General features: G+C 37.6%; 1 non-coding gene across 1 annotated transcript; it reads left to right on the top strand.

The window, feature by feature from the left end:
- Positions 1-4,911: 4,911 nt before the first annotated feature.
- Trnal-caa (transfer RNA leucine (anticodon CAA)) lies at positions 4,912-5,031 on the top strand. Its single transcript has 2 exons — positions 4,912-4,949; positions 4,987-5,031. It is a non-coding gene; the product is annotated as a tRNA-Leu (tRNA).
- Positions 5,032-6,266: the final 1,235 nt, after the last annotated feature.

Raw genomic sequence — 6,266 nt, 5'->3', positions numbered from 1 at the left:
AATACGTCTACTTCTAAAATGTCTCCAGAAACTGTTTTCGGAATTCCTACGAAAATGTCTCCTATAAGTCTATCAGGAAATCCACACGTAATTTATTCAAGAAATTAAACAAAAAAAAATCTGAGTTTGAATTTTTTTTCCTTCAAGAAATACTTCAGGCATTGCATATTGAACTCTTTCGGATATTCCTGTCGTAAATTCTTCATAAAAGAGGAATGTCCTGAAGCTGTTCTTCGAGGAGTATTCTAGAGAAATTTTCAGGGGAACAGATATTTCTGGAAGAGTTCTTTAAACAATTTTCGCGGATGTCCTTGAAGGTATTTTTATGGGAAATCTTGGAGAATTTCTAAAGAAGCCTTTGAAGAAAAAGCGGGATCCTTTCCGGTATAATTTTCATATGATATGTCGGAGGAGTTTTCAAAAGAATTTCCCAAGAGAATCTTGTAGGGTTTTTTGGGCAATTTATAGCAGAAATTCTGGAGAAGTTTTCTTGGAAATTGCCGGGATAATCACTATAATAATTCCCAGATGAATTTCCGGGGAGATTCTTGAAGGAATTTGTAAAGAAGTAATACTCGGAAGTTGGCTTTCTCAGTCTGGATAATCAGGACTATGGTTTTTTTTACTCGCCCGCCGTTTCGGCTAAGTCGTATACTATACGACCCTTAAAAAAAGCCATAAACCATCGGCCGACAAGTAATCGTCGGGCAAGTAAAAAAAAAACATCGTCCTGATTCTCCAGACTGCGAAAGCCAACATCCGAGTATTACATCTTATCCAGTTCCGAGTTAATTTCTAAAAGAACTCCGAGAGGAATGTGGGTAAGTTTTCCTATTTTTCGCATAAAGTTTTTGAAAAATTCCAGGACAATTTTCCGGAAGAATTCCCGGGAGGTGAGTGTAGTGTAATTCCATGCGAATTTCGGAAGGAATTCGCACAGATAACAGTTATTGAGGCTGGTATCCGATACGTGTGTTAACATCTGCAACCGTTGGTTTAAATGTATTGAACATTGGAAACGCACTTGGCAATCGTTTGGAGATGGGTATCGTTGTGTAAAACCAAGAGCCTTACACGCCTGTCACTGGCGAACAAAGCTCGTGTACATGCATCGAAGCTTAGAACCGGTGTTAGGGCGCAATCGTTAATGCGAACATTTTTATATTCGATTAGTTACTGCAAATAAATTCTTTTTCGAGTCCTTATAATCAAGCAGGTATCTCAAGCATACCTCATCGTTATATTGCTGCATGATTGAGTGCTTGATTTTGATAAAATATCAAAAACAAAAGTGTGCATAGAAATTGCCTAACCATAACAAAAAGGTGGTAGAGTATTAACACTGTTGCTTACATTTTAGAATCAAATCCAGATGTCGCACATGTCGGTGTAGGGCTTCAGTGCTCCGCCTTCTCCCCTTGTGTAAAACGCAACCCAAATGTGACAGTCAAACGTATATCAATTCGAAAGTTTCCACAAGATTCTCGATAAAATTTGTTCTACCCTAAATATCTGTTATCTGTGGAATTCGGAAGAAATATCTGAAGAGTCCTCGTGCTTAAAGTTTGCGAAGTAATTTACGAAGTGTTCATGGAGGGCATGCCTGGAGGAACTTCCGAAGGAATTCCTGAAGGAACTTCCAGGAGGAATTTCTAGAGGAACATCCTGGAGGAGATTCTGGAGGATCTTTCTGCTTCCTGGATGAATTTCTGGAGGAACATCCTGGAGGAACTTCTTGAAGGGATTCCTGGAGAAACTACCTGGGGGAACTTCCTGGAGGAATTGCTGGATTTACTTCCTAAAGAATTGCTGGAGGAACTTCCTGGAGCATCTTTCGGGGGAGTTCCTGGAGGAAATTTCGGAGCAATTCTTTGTGGAATTTCCGGAAGATTTTTTGGAAGAATTTCAGAGAATTTCTAATCGAAAAATAGGCTCACGCCGACTCACGCCGACACACGCCGCCGCCGCCGCCGATTAATAATGGCATGATGCCGAAGCTGGCTGAAAATGATCTATCACGCCGCCGCCGATAAATTTTAAATCGGCGCACAGGTTTAGATTGTTCTACATAAATGGCATGTTTTGATGTTAATTTTTTTTTTGGAAAACATGATGATCCAACCACGTACAAAAGTATCGTTTATAAAGACAAAATTTTTTTAAAAATATTTTGAAAAAAGATTATTGCTGAGATGTTATGCCCATGCAACTACTGATTCATTCATTTATTGTCTGTTTTTGCCCTGCAAAGCAATCTGTCCGGATAATTTGCAGCCACCCTGCAGAACCCTGAGTATTCATGCATATGTGAAAAATAAATTGCACCAAGATTGAAACGCTTCTCAGAGATAAATCTCGCTTAACTTTTCAAAAGGTCCTAAGTAACATTTTTTTCATGAATTAATTTGAGTAGGGTAAAATGGCCAATAGTGGACCCCCTAGTAGCGGAATTTTGCTTTTCCTGTCATACACACTTAAATTTTTTCGCCGAGATCTCAGCATTTTTTGTTTATTTTCCCGAGGTGGGCACCGCCGAGTTTCAGCAAACATGATTTTTGCCGAGATCTCAGTAAAAGTGACGTTTCAGTTGCTGAGATACGGTAAATATTATGCCGAAAATCAGTAATAAACCAAATTTTATGCCGAAGTTCAGTTCTGAAATTTACTGAGCTACAGCGGTGCCCGATTTTGCCGAGCTCGAGAAAGAAAAAGTTAGTGTGTAAGGAGTAAAAATGTTTAACATATTAATTCTGCTTAATATCTAATAACAAGTTCTGCATCTCCTCTTTACGATATATACATAAAACACTCAAATACACGGCGTTATTCGTTGGAATTAAAATTTTAAAGTCTGACTGATTTCGCCCTATAGTAGACCCCCTGGGGGTTCATAATAGGAAATTGCTTCCCTATAGTCGACACTTCATTTGGTTTTCATGTTCCTTTTCGGGACGTTCTTGTTCCCTATTATGGACCCCCCAAAATATTCCTATAATGGACACTCTCGTGTTTATTTTTTATAGAATTGTAAAAAATCATCTAATTTTACTTTAGATAGCATGGCCAATGCATGTAATCAAATCATAGGACTGTAAGGTAGGTTCTCCCGATGAAATTTCATAGCAAAATGTTTACATTGTGCTGTAATAATGCAAAAATGGCTGGAGGGTCCATTATTGGTTGGGGGTCCATTATTGGGCACTTTACCCTACTGCAATCAATAGTTTGCATGTTGTTCTGTTGATTGCAGTACTCAAATTAATTCATTAAAAAAATGTTACTTAGGCCCTTTTGAAAAGTTAAGCGAGAAATGATTTATGGATACAGGCTATAGTGTGCCAATTATAAAGGGGTCGTCTTCCAGAATTAAGCGTACAAAATTTTGTCGCGTATTCTGCTTAGGGGCTGCAGATTTTGATCAAGTCTCCTAACACACTGAGACCGCTTGAGGAGTCCTTTGTCGGTGAACACGACATCAACGACAGATCAGATGCTTTGCCTGAGGATGATTCTTGATAAGCTTCGGGAGGACAGCTCTCAGAACCACTATCTGTTCATATTGAAACAGTGAGTGGGTGAAAATTCCCTCGCTCTCCGTCAAGGTTAATTTGGCCAGCTCCATGCCGTGTAGACTACAAGCCATCATAGATACAGAAGGAAATCCGAAATACTGAATTCTATTCTACTAAAACACTTGATTTCGTTTGAAAATTGCGCCGTACCTAAGAAGACGAATACTTCATGAGTACATATTGAATGAATTATTTAATAAATTATTTATTGTTATGTTCTGATACACTTGTTTCTGTTAATGTTATGTTTTTATGTTTGATTTTCAATAACAAAGATGAGCAGACTAATCCACCACCTAAAGTGATCATCAGTAGTCTAATGAGCAGTTCGAAGTAGCTCGAAGTTATTCCCAAGATTTTTTTATGTACAGGTTATCCGACTTGTCAATATCCTCAACTCAGCCATCTTGGTTTTATGTATGGAATTTATGCTCGTTTGTTTACGTTTTGCACTGAAAATGTATGTTTCCCCCCCGCGCTGGTTATTCCCATCTACTGACGAAGTCGGATAACCTGTATATAAAAAAAATCTTGGTTATTCCCATCCCTCTCATGTCCATTTGTTGACAAAAAAAGAACGAGCAGGACGGGAACAACTTCGAGCTGCATATTGGACAGCATTAATTTCTTTCTTTTCAGCTTAGCATATTCTAACTTTTTCTAGAAAGCATAATTCTAGACGAATGCTTTTTGGACTCACTGTAGCAAACTTACTACTTTTTATTCATACGGATACGATAAAACATATTTTAGTTACAAGATAAAGATTGTCGCTGTCGTCGCTGTCCGGAACATCTTTTGCTGGCGAGGATAGGGCGCTAAAAATCCATTATCTTGTAACTAAAATATCTTTTGATAAAAATCTGAAACTGAAATAATTCCGTGGTAATGTATGTACAGTGAAATCCGCTTCCATTGCAGGTTGTAACATTCCTGTATGAAAAGGTTCATATTATGTTAATTCCAGATAATTTTCAAAGAATATTAAATTTTAATAGAAGATTTTGAATACATATAATGCTTATTTGAATTGTTGGCTTTGAGTTTGGCTCAATCAAAAACCGAAAAATTTAATAGATATAGGATCGTAATTATTAACAGGTACTCTACATCTACATCTTCACATCGTCAACATCTGGTTTCTATGTATTTCCCGCTCATAACACTCACTCTCTCTGTTTACGACCGCCAGGCGAATCAAAGATGAGTGTAACAACAAGAAATATTTTTCATTCATAAATTCCACCCATGACACCGCAGTGAGCACCTAGTTCCACTCTCTCTCTCTCAGCGAGATAATTAGAATTCGTAGTGCTTTGAGCAGCAATGGTTGCAACATGTCAGGATGGCCGAGCGGTCTAAGGCGCCAGACTCAAGAGCAATCTTACCCTTGGAAAGAGGGTGGTCCCGAGCGTTCTGGTCCTCTCTGAGGGCGTGGGTTCGAATCCCACTTCTGACAGATATCTTTTTACTGCTATATTGTGTAGATTTGTTCCTCTTGTTGATAATGCATGCCATGCATTGGATGTGGATAATAAAAATGGATCTAATTGATTTGATAAATGCAATGCACAGTACAGTAAAGTGCACACGGCAACTTATTGTTTCGTGAGATTACACAAAGATACATAATGATAGATGATTACAAAGAACACCTTTTAATCAAACCGTCATGTTACTTTATGTGAGGTCTCATGAGGTTTTGAGATCTACGATCTGCGAGCATAAATACAATAACGAAGAAGCATTCAACATAAACATAAACATTTCTCATTGATACTTACTTTCATTAAAAAGTGTACTAATTTATTTTTGTTAGTTATTTCTTATGTGTTCTTATGTTATGTGTTTTAAAACACCATGCTATAGGGAAGGCTATGAGTTGCAGCAATTTCTGGACTCTGTCGTGATTGTCCATAACTACGTACTGGTAATTGCAGCAAACGGTATGCAAATGCTAAAAGCTCTGAACTGCCCTTGAATACATAGTTGACGTAACAACCATTGTACTTTCGTATATGTATTTGGAATGATTTAAGGACAAACATCACAAATCTAAAACATTTCAACCCTAGTAAATTATCCTAGTAAACGCGTAGTAATTTGTAATTCGTTGTTACCATGAGATCATGTGCTGTGAATGATTTGAATGCGTTTGAGCGAACAACACTGGCTATATATCACGTTTGGATGTTCTTAGATGACATAATAGTCAAATTAAATTTGGTAGGTATAACTTATTCAGTAAGAACTGAATTGCCAAGAATAGTGGTTTATATGTAAATATGTATGTATTTCTTTATGAAAATATGATATGATCAGGGCATAGATCTTCAAAAAGTTTAGGATCAAACTAACAGTGGCTATCAATTCGTGATGATTGCATTAAGCAAGGACATTTAACAATTGTGTGAAAACACATGGGGATTAATGGAAGACAGTAGCAGTTTCGTTTTTGAGGGCAAGATAGTTATATAATTTTAACTACATAGGGGAACGGTTCGCCACTTCATCTCATAGCTCATATTTCCATCCCATCAAAAACAAAGCAATGGTAAGGAATTTGGTTTGTTTATTATTTTTGTGATTTTTTTCAGCAGTGAGCACGCATGTGAGCGACGAATTTGGTGCCGTATTTCTTTGTTTAGCGATGAGATGGACATATGTACAATGAGATGGAGATCGGAACATTTC

Source organism: Armigeres subalbatus, unplaced genomic scaffold (genome assembly GCF_024139115.2).
Source record: "Armigeres subalbatus isolate Guangzhou_Male unplaced genomic scaffold, GZ_Asu_2 Contig1180, whole genome shotgun sequence".
Lineage (NCBI taxonomy): Eukaryota > Metazoa > Arthropoda > Insecta > Diptera > Culicidae > Armigeres > Armigeres subalbatus.
The sequence above is the reverse complement of the archived record's forward strand: the minus strand, read 5'-3'. Positions and strand labels throughout refer to the sequence as shown.